General features: G+C 41.8%; 1 protein-coding gene across 1 annotated transcript in view; it reads right to left on the bottom strand.

Moving 5' to 3' along the window:
- SH3RF3 (SH3 domain containing ring finger 3) overlaps positions 1–15699 on the bottom strand; it is a 245914-nt gene that overhangs the window by 120788 nt on the left and 109427 nt on the right. The window lies entirely within an intron of this gene.

Raw genomic sequence — 15699 nt, 5'->3', positions numbered from 1 at the left:
CCTTTAGCTAGCTGTGGAATAAAACTACTCCAAAGCCAGCCTTGGCTCTGTTTCAGTTTCAAAGTTACTTCTTACTTCCACACAGCATTAATTTGGGGATACAGCAAACACATTTGTCCTAATTTTGAAATCTGACTCAAGGGTTTCAAGTGTTGTTTTCACTCACACTGCAGTAGATCTCTCCACTTTAAGGAAACATTTACTACATATTTTCAACCAATTTGAGGTTTAAAATCTCCTTAAGGTGATGACCTTCACAATGATCCATTTCCATCACAACTGAATTTAAAATACTTCTTTGAGAGTACACTCTACTTAATTTTCTGTACTGAATGAGACTTGGTTTAGAAAGCCACTTTTTTGGACAGGGTAGATTTCCAACATAAGTTTTGAAGCGTATCACAAAAGTTAGGGAGAGGTAGGGAAAATCAAAACAGTAAAGAGACTTTCAGAGTGATGGGCAAATAGGACTAGCTGGTGACCTGCTCATCACAGCAGGGCTGACTTGGCTGTCCTCACTCATGGAAGTAGGCCAAGGCATTCAAAGGGGGCTTTACTGAGGAAGTGAGGTGAAGCCCAGTGTGAGGGTGACATGAATTATCTTCAGCTGGACAAGAAAGCCAGTCTCTCCTGCTCAATCCTCTCCTAAAAGCTGTGCCTTACCCCATACAAGCATACTGTGGTTTTATCTGCATTTCCACTTGGAAGTCTGAAAGACAGGGTGATCTAGGGCTCTGTGATGCTTTAATTGGTTCACTTGGGAGCCACCCAGATTTGAATTCCTGATTTATGTTAATCACAGGCTGAAAATTCTCTTTCTGCCAGAGAAATTCTTCCTACTCCGCCCTCACTTAACGTCATAGCAGGGAAACATACATGAATGCAATTAACATTTATGTTCTTGACTTGACTTGGACAGAAAAAAATAGTCTCTGTCAGCTAGTGTAAAATGTACCACTTCTATTTTTATTTTAAGAAGAATTAAATAGCTCAGGCTTTTGAAAAGTAACAGACAAGGGCTACGTACCCATCAATTCTACTTCATAGTCTCAAATGTTACACGTATATATTTGGGTGATTAAAAAAAAACGAACAGGAGAAACCAAAGGGTTTTCAAAAATGCTGATCAACTTCCCCATTCCTGGGTTTATGATTCCTTGACTCTTCAAGAAGTTGGGTGGAACTAATTTTCACCCTCTGGAAAAGCAAGACTCAGCCGACTCTGTTGCATGCTCCAAAAGTTCATGGGGACACTTTGGAAGAAGAAGTGTCTGCCTACATCAGCACATGGTTTGGAGACACAGAAGTGGATTGTCAGAGTGGAAGAGCTGGTGCTGAGGACCTAAGGACGATGCTGTAGGAGCTTTGTGAGCTTTACCTCACACATGTCTCCACTCTGCAGCCATGCACTAAATGTCCATTACCAGCTAGGGGGCATCACGCGAGTTACCTCTGGAAAGTACCAAATTTGTATGCTTCAAGACCACCTTGTGACAGAGCCAAAGCACAGTCAAGCAGGATGCTTGGCTGAAACACTTCAAATCCATGCTCCTGGTCAAAACAATACCCATGGAGACAAACGGACAGTGACCAGACAAAGCCAATGAGTGGCATCTCCTTCTGCCCCAGGAAATGTGACAGAACAAAGTGCCACTTCTCCTCAGCCCTATTGCAACCTCCTACCCTCGTGTAGCTGAAGGAGGCTGTCACACCTCTTCTTTCCCTGACGTTCATTCTTCTGTACTCGCATTAGTTGGCTTAAAAAGAGGCAGTATGGGTCCATTACGTGAAAGAACTAGTCATTCACAAAGCTCATAGTCTTTAAATTCAGGTAACTTGCACTGGACATAGGTGAAACAAGACTGGTAGATTTAGAACAGTGTGAAAGAGGTGTGTGTGTGTGAGCCTCCAGCCCAAGCAGCAGCAGTGCCCCATTGATGAGAGAGACCTTGTGGAGTCGGCTGGGGTTGCCCCATATTTCCCCCAGCATTTCCCCCACCAGCACTCATTCTGCCATCCCCACACCCCTTGTAATATGAGCAGCAGTTCATCACGCTTTCCTCACCATTTATGCTGCCCCAGAGATGTTATAATTACCCTGATGCAGAACAGTGTAGAGAAGAACCAGAAGACTCACTCATCTGACTCACTCATCTGACTGCCTTTGATAAATGGAGATGAGGAACCTGATCCTTTTTGGAGAGCCACAGACATTTGGTCACTTGAGGGGAAGCCCCAAGCCAAGCTGATTTTTCCTGCAGTGGGAGGTAGAGATATTGCAGGATGGGGAGGACAGCAGTTCCTGAAGCACCTCCTGCCTAGGCAACAGAAGCACTGCAGTAAAGTCTGTTCAGACCAGACACCTTTTCTCCCATGTGCTTCCTCATCTCCAGCATAATAGCTGCATATATAGCCTCCAGCATAATAGCCCCTCTGCCCCAAAATCCTGAGTGAATGAATGAATGAATACACAACCCTCTGGCTTGTTTATCCTTCAGCTGCTTGAATTCCATTCTCCTATTAACCGCAATCCACTCAAAGCACTGCCTTTTTATCAGCCATTCCTCCTCCTGTCCAGTTTCTCTCTCAAAAAGACTGCTCCAGTTCACGTAGATCTACATCTTCCAGTTTTGCCAATGTTATGTTTTAAATTTTTCTAAGTCTTTTATATAACAAATATTTATCTTCCTCTTGTGTCCTAAGGAACTAAGAGAGGGAACCTGATCTTTAAAAACTCATGTTTTTTAAAAACCTCCTGTTTTGTGTGTCATTCATTTGAGTTACCAATTTTCCCTTAATAAGGTCTCAGGGACCTGGAGAACCTGGACAGGACAGATGAAGTGGAATTGCTTCATTTCTAATAAACCATAGGCATAGTGCAAAGTGCTGCGAGAGTATTTCATTCAGCACTTATTTATTGTTCATAATTCACCTCCTTCTGACAGAGAAGGGCATGATAGAGCTAATTTAATATTTCCATGGTCAGATTCCATTCATATTTGAGTGAAATATCAGTAAATAAAACTGAAGCACCATTTATTAGGCTTCTGAAATTGTCACAGGTTAGGTTATCAAACACTGTGAGCCGACAGCATGAAAATTAACTTACTATCCTGCTCACCAGACAGTGCCCAAAGAATCACTCAATCTGGGTGACCAATACTTTTGAAAAGACCTGAGTTCTTCCAAAAATATGGCCCAAATAAAATCCTCCAGCTGAGATAAATGAGAAGTGTGTCAATATGGCAGTTTATACAGAATTGTTTAATGGAGCTGAGCAAAACTCTTTGGTTGGGTTGGAGAGAAAAGAAGGTGTGTTTGGTGTACAGGCATAGTGGAATGGATTTGTGCCAGATTGCTCCAGGCCATAAGATATTAAATCCTTCTCATGCCCCAAAGGAAAATGTTCCATCTCAGGACTTACCAGCTGAAGCAGAGTTGGAGTTTTCCCTCCCCAGAGACTCATCTATTTCAGTCAGCATCTAATGACTGGCTATTGCCAAGTCCTGGTTCTGCTGGGAGAAGCCTGGAGATATCAGGAACATTGGCTTGGATTAGTATTTGCAAGTCCTGCAGCCTTGCCTTTCAGCAATTTCCCTTGGATTTACTGAGATCCAGAAACTTGAAAGATCTAAATAAGAATGTTACAGAAAGCTTAGGAAAAATAAAGATTCCTTAAGCCACTGTTAGATACAAGGTAGATCTGAACTAATGCTGATTTTCCGAAATATTGAAAGAAATATTTCCTTCTCTTTTCCCCAAATACATAAATTTCTTCAGCTTACTGCAAGGTGAAGAAGGAAAATGTGGAAATTGCATAAAAGAAAGCTTCATCTCACAATATTTCCAGCTGCCTTTGGCAGCTTAAAGAATATTGCGTAGGTTGCTGAACTACTAGTTGTACATCCAGCCTGACCCTTTGAAGTGCACACATCTTAAGTTCAAAGTGAGTCAGAGTTTAATAAAGTGATTTACTTAAATTGCCTAAATTTTGAATTCTCAAGGGCCAAACGCCCCATTTAATTTGAATGCCACCAACGAACAGCAATATACTGAAGGTCTGGAAGAGACCAGAAATCTACTAAGGCTGAAAGCAAGGACTTACATAACCCAAGAAGAACTACATCAACATTTCCAACTTATAACCCATTACAAAATAAAAGGATTTTGCAGACAAAGTAATTAATGTAAAGAAATGTAAGAAAGATAAAAAATACCAGAACTTGTCAACTAGGTGTTTTAGCTAAATTTAAGCTTCTGGGCTATGATTTATTCTAGTGGATGTGACACTTGTTGGACTGTCATAGTCCACCCACAATCAGCGTTATTTGCCAAATCAAGTCATGCAAAGACCAGGCAGGGAAGGATCATTCACTGTAATACAGTACATCTATCAAAAGGGTTATTTTCATGGACTTGGTCTCTAATCAAGCAGCAAATCATTCTCCAGTTTTGCTATCAAGGACCATTACTTTTAGGAAGTGCTTAATCTGAAAAAAATGCATCTATTTGAAACTACAGGGCATCTGGTAAGATATACTGAAGACAGGGGAAATGAAATATGTGCCACACAATTTACCCTCCCGGCAGCATTTTATGAATAGCTTATTTGTGGAGAGAGAGGTGAGTTGCCAGCAAGACAGGAGTTTTAGCTTTCTATTTGTCTCGTTTGCTGAGTTATTGCAAAGGTCACTCCTGCACTTCAATAGCCTAAGTGCCACTTTTGATGGGGGAATTTTCAGATTATATCCCAGGTGCCTCGAATATTTGCAAAAGGCTTCAGGGTACATGTGCCTTTTTAATTTAAGTGCCCAGATAAAATTACAGTTACGTCTCCACATTAAAGCATTTTCCCATCAGAGTCAGGGTAAAAGCCTGTAAAGCATCAATATTGCCCCATACAAACACAATTGTTCTCCTTCAGGTAAAAATCCCTACCAGGGCACGCTGTGCCACCTGAATGTGCTTCCTGGGCCATTTACTGCATCCCTGTGACCTGCCAAGCATCACTTGGGAAATCCTGGGGGACTGTATACACATACAATGCAGAGGAACAAGCAGCAATACCAAGGCTGACTCCCAAAACAAGTTTGTCCTTTCTTTCACATAACGCGGACATTGCAGACCTAATAATTGAAACAAATCCATTATGAAGAGAGAGGGGTACAGAACCCTCTATCAGCTCTCAGAAACCAACAATGATGGTGACACAGGGCTTGCACCATCTGAAGAATCACTATTCTTGTCTTCTATGAGTTTGCTCTCAAGGACAGTTTTTCTCAGTGGTCAAAACAGGCCAAGGTGTCCCCACCCCTGCACCACAGGTCAACTTCCTGATGCCTTCTATAACAGGAAAAAAAGATGAATAGACTAACAGGCCTAATAAAATTTCATGCTAGAATGGTTGAATTCTGCTGGATGTTGTTCACCATAATACTTTGCTCCAGCAGTGGTCCTACTGAAATTCATGGGGGACAATTATTTTTTCAGCAAGAAAAAAATGAGATAAAAACAAGCCCTAAATAGATGTAAGCAACACAGTGCCTTCCTCTACATGTCTTCTCTTCCTTATCTCTGCAGCTCTCTTCCAGATTTTTAGGGGAGATATTTTATAAAAAATTGTTCTTAACTGTTTTCACAAAGGAAGAAATTTAGTTGCTGCTTAATGAATCCCACTAGTAGCCATTTTTTGTTATCCACAATGCACAGACCATAGAGAATTATTTTGTAATGGCCATTCAAAATGTGATCAAGATAACGAAACATATTAGATCAATGTGTCTTGGTGCATCCCCTCTGCTGCCACCCACTCACTCTGCCTGCATGTGCCTGCTGGTTCCTGACAGCACACAGAAATGCCTCTACTAAGTCACCACCAGGTGAGTACATATCTCTAGAAATGCCCAGAGGAAACCAGGTTTTGGATCTAGCTCTAAGTACAGATAATCAACAAAGCGTATTTTTTCTTTTTCACATATTTGTTTCAATTGCAGCTTATTGAATTCTCTGCAGCCACAGGGAGGGCTCAAGCAATCATCAGTGCTGCTCAGAAGGTAATTCAGGATGCTGTCTGGAATATTTGTCCTTTTTAATCATGTGCCACACATTGCTCTTTTAGGACATTGTCACTCAGAGACTGAAGAACAAAAAGGAACGTTAAAATGAAAGGGTGTCTGTTTGAATGTGGCAATTCCCTGCATAAAAATGAGTCCCATTAACAGGAAAGCCCAACCTATCTCCAGGCAATATTTCAAATCCTTGTCTGCCTGTAACCTCAGAGGAATTTAATTCCTTTATATTATTCAAATTATACACTAGAGGGAGAAATTATGTGATACTGGTCATTTAAAACACTTTCTTTAAAATATATAATTAAAAGAGCTAGCAGACCTACTAACAGCAATTTTATCATGGAAATCTAAAAAAAAAAATCTGAATTTATGGCATTTACAAAGTGTCATTTTCTCCTACAGCCTTTAGTAAGTAAACTATGATTTAAACAATTTCCCTAGCAGTCTCATTCACTAATATCTGAGCATGTAAAAACAGTAAATTAAATAGTAGTGGACCAAAATAGGTAAAAAGGAGTCCTAAAAGGGGACATACAGTGCTCATTCACTCCTTAGTTCAAAACTTAAAGTGCGCTCAATGTTTTGCCTCTTCCTAAAGTAGTTCACTGCATGGTTACTGTCTGGTTTGGAAAGTCCTGGGGGACTGAGTATTTGGGCCAGACTTTTATCTCGGTTGTCTGATTGTAAATCTAAAGAAGCTGGCTGATCTCAAAGGTATTATTCCAGTTTATGGGTTAGGAGAAGTTCTGCCAGAGCAGTGCATATTTAAAAGAACAACAACACCCTTTCTAAACTCAGCAGTTGTTCAAACAAATGAGCTGAAAATTACCTGTGTTGTTAGGAACTGTCACAGAAAGGGTAGGACACAACTGAGAACATCCTATTGGAGACAGACTGAAAGAACTGGCATTGTTCTGCTGGAGAAAAAAAGCTCCAAAGGCAATTTATAACACCTTCCAGTACCTACAAGGGGCTACAGGAAATCTGGAGAGGAACTTCTCACAGGGGTATGTAATGACAGGACAAGGGACTAATGGCTTTAAACTGTAAGAGGGTAGGTTTAGAATAGATATAAAGAAAAATTTCTTTGCTCTGAGGGTGGTGAGGTACTGGAACAGGTTGCCCAGAGAAGCTGTGGATGCCCCAACCCTCTCAGGATTCAAGGCAGGGATGAATAAAGCTCTGAGCAACCTGGTCTGGTGGAGGTGTCCCTGCTGTGGGAGGGGAGTTGGAATTAGATGGTCTTTAAAGTCCCTTCCAACTCAAACCATTGTTTGATTCTGTGATTCTATGGCTAATAGCTACATATTTGCTTCACCACTACATTCAATTTTTTTTCCCCTCTTTAGTCTTGTGCAAATCACTTCTGAAATCCAGGGCGTGCTCAGCAATGTATTAATGTTGTATGCACCATTATGAAACTTGAATGCCATTAATGCTAACATTTAAAAATTTCTTTCTTCTCAAAACAGCAGGGAAAAATGTGTCCTGAAATGGTATACAATAACTATGTAAGAACTTGGTTCAAAAGGATTTTAAAAGGAAGAAAACCCACCACAATCAAGGAGGCTTTTTTGCCTTGCTTATATATATATATGTGTGTGTGTGTGTGTGTGTGTGTGTGTGTGTGTGTGCATTAAAAATACATTCTTGTCTGAGAGTGAGGCTGTGGAGAAATTCCAGCAAGTACATGTACCATTTTTAGAATCAAATACATAGCTTGTGATTTTATTTGTGGAATACTTAAGCAAAAGGCCACATTCAGGGGGGAAATTGGGCATCACTTCCAGAATGAAAAGAGACGGAGGGTTAAATTGCTCTGGAGCAGAACATGAGTTTGAAAATCAGATGACCCAAGTTCACATGGCCCCTGACTCTGGATAGCTGTGAGCACACAGGAGGTGGATGCTATTTATTTATTTGCTTATGTCCTGGAACAGTTCCACTTTTCCATAAAGCACATGCTCACTGGAGCAGGAATCCACATTGCTCCCTTCCCAGCTCTACTACTGGCAGGATGAATACTGTTTCTGCTCTGGTGAGTACATTTAGTACTTCATAAAAAACACCTTCAGGACTAATGGCTGAAAGCAACCATGCTGATGCTTAAGGCATAGTCCTAGTTGGGGTGTAAATTTGCCTTGAATTGAACAGACATGGATGTCTTCCTGTTCCTGCTGTCATGCTCACTGGCTTCTCCGCTGGCTTGGCAAACAGTGCTTAAGTCCCATAAAGCACCCATTCTCAGGAAGAAAAATCCAAACAGGAACTATTCCCAGTATTCCCCCAACCCAATTTAGTTGGTTTTTTTTCAGTTTTTAGCCTGGTTTTCTAAGATTATGTGATGTTACAAATTGCCTGCTTCTCCAGCTGCCCTAGGGACTTGGAGCCTGCTGGGCACTTCCAGCCAAACATGAGGAGCAGGGTGGAGTTCCAAGGTAGCACGATAGCCCTGCAGAGGAGATGGTGGTGAATCCACATCAGCCAGGAGAGCCAGAGAGAGGAAGGAAAAGAGAGCAACAGTCTGAATTCTTGCATAGTGGAAAACCTTCAGCTGGACCATGTATTTCTAAACAACAGAGCAACCTCATGGGGGAGCAACTTTGGCTGGAGAGCCTACCAAGGGATGCACACACATTGCAGCTGCAGCTTAATTCAGTTAAAAGTCAATCAAGAAAGAGACAGGCATCCATTGGAAAGCAGGCATTGTTAGTTTGGCTGCTCAAGGAGCAATTTGCTTATTAGCTGAGACAGCACCTCTCTCAATGGTACGCTGAGGGAAAAATTAATCCGACTTGAAAAAGAATATGGGGGCGCTTAGGGTTAGTAGGAAAGCATCACCTGAGAAGCAAATATAATGGGTAGAAGACTACAAATTTAATATGTATTTTCCACAATTAAAACTGCAATGAAACAATAGTGGGAAGAGTTGACTTCACAAGCCAAAAATTGAACTCATCTAGTTCACTGTGCCAAAAAAAGCCTCAAATATAAAGCATGTGCATCTTTTCCATGCAAAAATGTATATTTTCTGTTCTGCAGGATTCTAAATACCATCACAATTAAAAGCTTAATTTAATGTCTCAGAGTTCAAGTTATGGGGTTTTATCTGCCAATATATACAATGTTAAAGGACTTTTAAGGATTTCTTAAAAATAAAAATAAAGCTTTTTTTGTTCTGCTTCTAATACTGACTCACAGGCAATTACAGGAGTTATGTGAAATGAACTGGATTTTAACTGCTCACTTTAAAGATATCAGTATATTGATTTATGTTTAAAACACCTTTTTTTAAGCAAGGGAAATCTATACTCCAGCATCTCATTTTCTCTAACCTTTCTCTCTTCTAAGGTTCACAAACAAACTGTGCTTCTGGTGAAGCTTCTGAAGTTAACTTCAGTCCTTTATATTTTCAAACTTCTTAGCAGAAGTAAAGACCTCCAAAAATTTGCAGAGAACAGGGATCTGATCCTTTCAGATTAAAAATTGATAGAGCAGTCTCTGCACAAATATGTATGCAGGAAGGTATTTTAAGAAAGTGAAATCTACCCTTAAAATCAATGGCGGAGATGACTTTAAACATTAAATAAAGAAATTAGCACAGCTGTGAGAAACACGCGAGATCTGTTTCCAGAAATGAATCACAACTTGATGAAAGTCTGAAAGCATCAACAGACGTTGTGAGGGAACCTCAATATCCTCAGCAATACTTTCTGTGTAGATAATACAGTGTTCCCTGATAACTGTGTTACTCAGTGCAGCCATAAACAAGCCTCTTCCTTTCCCCAGCTTTGTTCTCTAAGAGCGCAGCAAAAGCTCATGATGAAACAATGCTCTTTTTCCCCTGGAGCACACTGCATGCCTAGCACTCTCTAACTCCTATGACTTGCCAAAGTTTCTAATTTAGAAATCACAGAGGTTTAGCCTGAGAAACTCAGATATTCAGCTATACATTGTTGAGGGAAATCTCCTTTCCTCTTGGCAAATATGACTTGTGTATATGCAAGCACGTAGCTCAGTCTGAATTTCTCATACTTCAGGAATTTGAAATCGTCAAGACCAAGCTGCACTTTGGGTTGTAACAGAAAAACTCATGTACAAGGTCATGTCTAGCTGAGACATTAGCTTGATTTTCACATTACTAAGCTTAAAAACCCTGAAAATGGAGGGGGGAAAAAAAAAGCCAGAATGACAGAAACATTTTGGGAGGTAAAAACCTGAAACCAAGGTTAAAAAAAAAAAAAGACCTTTTTATTCCTAGCACTACAAACCACAGCTGATCAAGCTGGAATGACTCTGAAGGAAGGTCCCACATTCCTCTCACAGTTATGAATGGATAAGTCTCAAGTACTGCCTTGGGCTGTACTTGGATGGAACACCAAAGGGTAAATGTTTATTTAAGTCTATGTCAAACACTTTGAATGTTTTCAGTATACAAAGCTGAGCTAGAATGTCATGAGTCAGTGAATACTGGGACATTATGGTATTTCCTCCTCTGCTGTAAAGGTATTTCATCTTAGAAACATGGGTTTGGTTCTGATTAAATTTGGGCACAAACTCAGGCCAGTGCTTTATTTAGGAATATGGATATTTCCATTCCCTGAAATTAATTCCTGGACCTTAAAAAAACACCTTCCACCAGACCAGGTTGCACAGAGCCCCATCCAGCCTAGCCTTGAACACTTCCAGGGAGAGGAAGTGTTCAAGCTTCATCCACCGCTTCTCTGGGCACCCAGCTCCAGTGCCTCACCACCCACACAGTAAAGAATTTCTTCCTAGTATCTAATCTAAACCTGCCCTCTTTCAGTTTAAAGCCATTAGTCCCTTGTCTTGTCACTACCTGCCCTTTGAAAAATTCCCAAAAACCCAAGCTTTTTGGTGGGCTCCCTTCAGGAGGTCTCCCTGGAGCCTTCTCCAGTCTGAACACCCTCTTTCAACCTGTCCTGATAGGAGAGGTGTACACCCATCTGATCACCTTCACGGCTCTCCTCTGGACTCAGTTCAACAGTTCCATGACCACATCCTTATGTCAGGGCTCCAAGAGCTGCCTGCAGCACTCCAGGTGTGGTCTCATGAGAGTGGAGTAGAGGGGAGAATCACCCTGCTCAACCTGCTGGTCTCACTGTTGTGGCCAGGCACAGTCTCCTTCCTCCTCACTGCTCTACCTCTCCTTTAACCCTTGCTTCCTCTGTACTCATCTTAGTATGGAACTGGGAGCTTGAATCTCCCTGAAAAACTCCTGGCTGGGCTTTGGGTGAGTGTTCCAGAGGAGTGCACTGGCTCGGCAGTGTTATGTAACCACAACCCAGAAGTGAGTAGCAAAGCCAGTCTGGTGTCAGCAGAGAGAAAGCTCCAACTGCAGGGAGGCACTCTCAGGTGATAGCCCTCCATGCCGATGGTGCTGCAAAGCCCTGTGTCCTTCCGAGGAGCAGGTGAAGACAGCTCCTGAGCACCAGGAGATTCAGGAGAAAGGTGATGGACAGAAAGAGGAACACCAAGTTTACTGTCTTCTTGCCATGGGGAAACCTGTCAGCCTGGACAACATGACCAAGCAGAGAGCCATATGACAGAGGGCAGGGAATGAACACTCAGTGTAAGACCTCCAGGAGAGGTAAATAAAGGTTTGTCAGTCAACTAAAACACCAAATAAAATCCCAGGCACCTTTTCAAAAACCCCTGAAGGGTGACCAGAGGCAGATGACCACAAAAAAGGATAAGGCTAGGACAAGCCTGGACATCATAACTTTCTATTCATCCTCCCAACTGGGTCCCTTTTATTTATCACGTGGGACAGAGGCTGATTGTGTCCACTCTCCAAATCCCTCAGAAGCTGCCCTGGTTCAGTGCTGAGCAGGACTGGTGGTGCTGAGCTCCCAGCGTGTTTGCAGTGATGGCAATGAAATCCTCCAGCCGAAACTAACAGTGAGGGTGGGGGCAGGGGGAAAGGAGAGACAATGATTGCTTCTTAGAGGTTCTTTGCTCAATCTATGAGGACAAGACGAGAGCAGTGTGCCATCTGTGTCGGCTCAGAGTGCACTGGCTGGGTATGTTCTCTCAGTGATATTAAATGGAATCAATAATTTTAGTTTTCACATTTCCACTTTTTAGGATGGTTCAGAAAATCCCCCACAGCCTTATGAAAGTTATTTTGCTACAATGCAATTTAACAGCAATTGAATGAACTTTCCATGAGCCAGGATGGCATTGACACAAACAATAACACCACCATTTGCCAGACAGAATAATTTTCTTTATGCCCTTGGTAAGTCCATGGCAAGTTCAGCAATGTATCCAAAGACAAAGTTGAGAGGAAAAAATGCCATATCCCAAGCTTTGCATGCAGAAGTGCCAGTCACTGGTACACACCACCATCTGTTTTGCCATGTACAGGCATTACAGCTTCCAGAAGCCCAATAAAGCACGTAGCCATTAAACTTTCTTATAGCTTTGGACCATCTGCTTCTTCATCCCAAAGGTTTCTCTACCTACCACCTTACATAGTTTACCTGAGCTAAGGACCAGAAGAAAAATCTCAAACCTTCTGAGTAAGGACTGTGCACCTTCCAGCACATACTGCTTCAATGGTACAGTTACAACAGCCTAAAAAATTATCTTGGACAAACTGTGCTCAAATTCCACATTTTCACAAGTACACATAAGGGTAATGTGACACGTGATGCTTCCAGGAATGCACACAAAGGCTCAAAACAGAATTATAATGAATTCCCAGGGAATTTATCAACAAAGACTTTTCTCTTATTCATTCCTTTAGCAATGATCTATCTTAAAGGATAGCACAAGAATGTGTAGAGCCCACAGCATCTAGAGAGAAACCAGATCTTTGTATACTTTCTACTATAATTTAGATCCCTAGAGATAAATATCTTTTGGATTACCCCTTTTTATGCCTGAGTTCACTGCACTTTCCCACTGAGAAAATATTCTGCCAATCAACGTAGGTCCTGCTTCCTCTTTGTCATACACCAGTTTTCCTCCACAGTGCCAAATCCAGAACTGACAACTTACAGCAGGCAGAACAGATGGAAACACAACTGCCCTGAGCTATGGAGATGCTGCAAACTTCTTTTAACAAATACCAAAAAAAAATTTATGAATGGTTTATAAGCAGTCTGATTTAAAAGGTGAAGCAGTCACCACATCTTCTTCCAACCATACAATCTATGCCTGCAGTTAAGAGGGTACCTTCAGGGGCAGCTCAGTTTAACTTATATTTAAATATAACAGAAGAGCTGGTTATTGGCACCCTGCCAAGTGCCCAGAAGTGCCACACACAAAAACACTTGCAGGATCTTGGGGCTCTGTGTACATCAGTCTTGGAGCCTCCCTCCTGGCCTGCAGCACCAGCTCCACCACAGCCCTGTCCCACTTGCCTGCTCGCAGAAGAGCCTAGACCTTTTTGAGTCCCCTGCTAAATTCTCATGATACCTTGGCTGGAGAGGCAAAAGCAGTGGTTAGAAAATGCATATCTCAAGAATAACCCAGTTTTGCTCCAGCAGACATCAGCCCTAAAACAGCTGACCCAAATGTTGGCTCTGTGCATGCACTGGCTTAGTTTTCAAGCTTTGAATGTTGTGTACATAAGTTGGTATGACATGCACTTTTATCTCCAGTACCTGTTTTTTAATGTCATCTTAGCCTCCTGAAACAACAGAGTTTCCCCACTTAATAAACCGTGTAACCTGAAAATAAGAATAATTTGCTATCAACACACAAATCAAACAGTTGGGACGGGGAAAACAAAGACATAAAAAACACATGGAGTATATTCTTGAGAACAAAAACCAGGCAAGCAATGGTGTAAATAAGATTAGAGCAAGAAAAGATCTCACTACTCTCTGGGAAGTAAGATTTTCAGTGTAGCACCTGAAGATACTCATATAAATATTGTTTGTGTAAATCAGACTAGAGAAAATGGTGCCCCTGTCTGGGCAGCCAGTTCATTAAGAAACAGATAAGACTTTATGGTAAAATTTGAAATCTTCTCCAAATTTCTCATCAGTATGGCATAGAGGTAATTAAAGCTGGTGAGAGTTCTTATATATGCTTATTGGCTTCCAGCTTCCCAATACCTTTTTGCTTTATATTGCTAGGCCATTTCTTTTTCTTGTGCTAGAGATATATCAAGTCCTTTAAAAAAGAAAGGCTAAGAAAGGCAATTCAATCCCCCAGATAAGTAGTTTAACACATGCTTTGCTTAATTGATTGGAAAACCCCAGTAGTTTCTTGACTTAGACAACATAATTTCTCTCATGTCTGTGCTGTTTATTATAGAGTGAGACAGAAGAAGGGATAGGAGCCACAGGAGAACACACTACCTTTGGGACAGCGCTGGCTGCAGAAGCTCACTCTGCTGACCCACAACCTCACTCTGCTGACCCACAACCATCACTGCCTCCTTGCACTGCCAGTTGCTGCCCCTCCAGGTTTTGCAGTGCTGCCAAGCTGCACTGATCACCCAAGAGATCGAACTTGAAAACAGCCATCTCAAAGTACACCATAAAAATGGCAGCTGCAGAGGATTGCAGCCATCCTTTTGCACACCAGCTCCCTCCTGGGAATGGTCCCCCAGGCTGAGCAGAGGACCAGGCCCAGGAGACTGCTGCCACCTGGGCAGATCTGGTGCACCTGGCCAGGTTCATGCTCGCCAAGAGCCATCTATGTCTGTGCTGCTGCCAAAAGAGATGGTCCCCACCTTCCTGATGGGCCCTCTTTCTTTCCTCCAGCCCTGTCTCTTAAACACACACACACACACACACACACACACACACACACACACAGAATAGTCTGAGTTGGAAGGGACCCACAAGGATCATCGAGTGCAACTCTTAAGTGAATGTCCCATATGGGGACACCAGTAAAATCAGTCCATTTGATGGTTTAGGTGGACTGAAAACATAACCCTTTTTCTCCTTTCAGTTTTGTTTTGTTGCAGTGATCAACCTGATCATCACAGGAATATCTGAGGGCAAATGCCTCACGGGGATGTGATAACACTGTGAGGTCAATAATAATCAGGTGCTTATTCTTACTGTAAGAATAAGAAGGATGAGGAAATAAATGCAAAGCATTATTCACTTCTGCAGACAAGAAAATGTTTCCTCTAGACACATCAGAAGAGGAAAAGTGTTTCCATGTGCAAATGTGTTAGCTAACTTGTTTTAACTAATGTGATTTTAAGCCTGACTTAACATTAAATGTGGACAAGCCACAGGCTTCCCCAGTGATCTAACCACAGCCAACCTATGTGTTTTTAAGTGAGGCTTGCCCTCACTCGTATCCTACACTCCTAGAGTTTTCCTGCATTGAGTGTAGCCTCCCAAACTTCTTCAAGAGTTCAAGCTGCCTCCGCACTCTGCCACAGCCATCACTTAGAGGCAGATCTTTCCACAGCTCCTCTTGCAAACCTTTCTTTTTTCCTCAAGAGAATGAAAGATCTCATTTAAAAATGTCAGCTGCTGAGCAAAAGGAAGATTTTATCTTATTTTTGACATACATTATTTTCTAAGCAATGTAAAAATTGGTGAGTTTTTCCTTTACCAGGTGACCCTTCAGAACCTATTTCATCAGTCGCTGGAGTTCCTCCAATCATCTGGGGCATCCTAATGTA

The sequence above is a fragment of the Haemorhous mexicanus genome, chromosome 2 (assembly GCF_027477595.1).
Source record: "Haemorhous mexicanus isolate bHaeMex1 chromosome 2, bHaeMex1.pri, whole genome shotgun sequence".
Taxonomy (NCBI): Eukaryota; Metazoa; Chordata; class Aves; order Passeriformes; family Fringillidae; genus Haemorhous; species Haemorhous mexicanus.
This window is presented reverse-complemented; position numbering and strand designations above follow the sequence as displayed.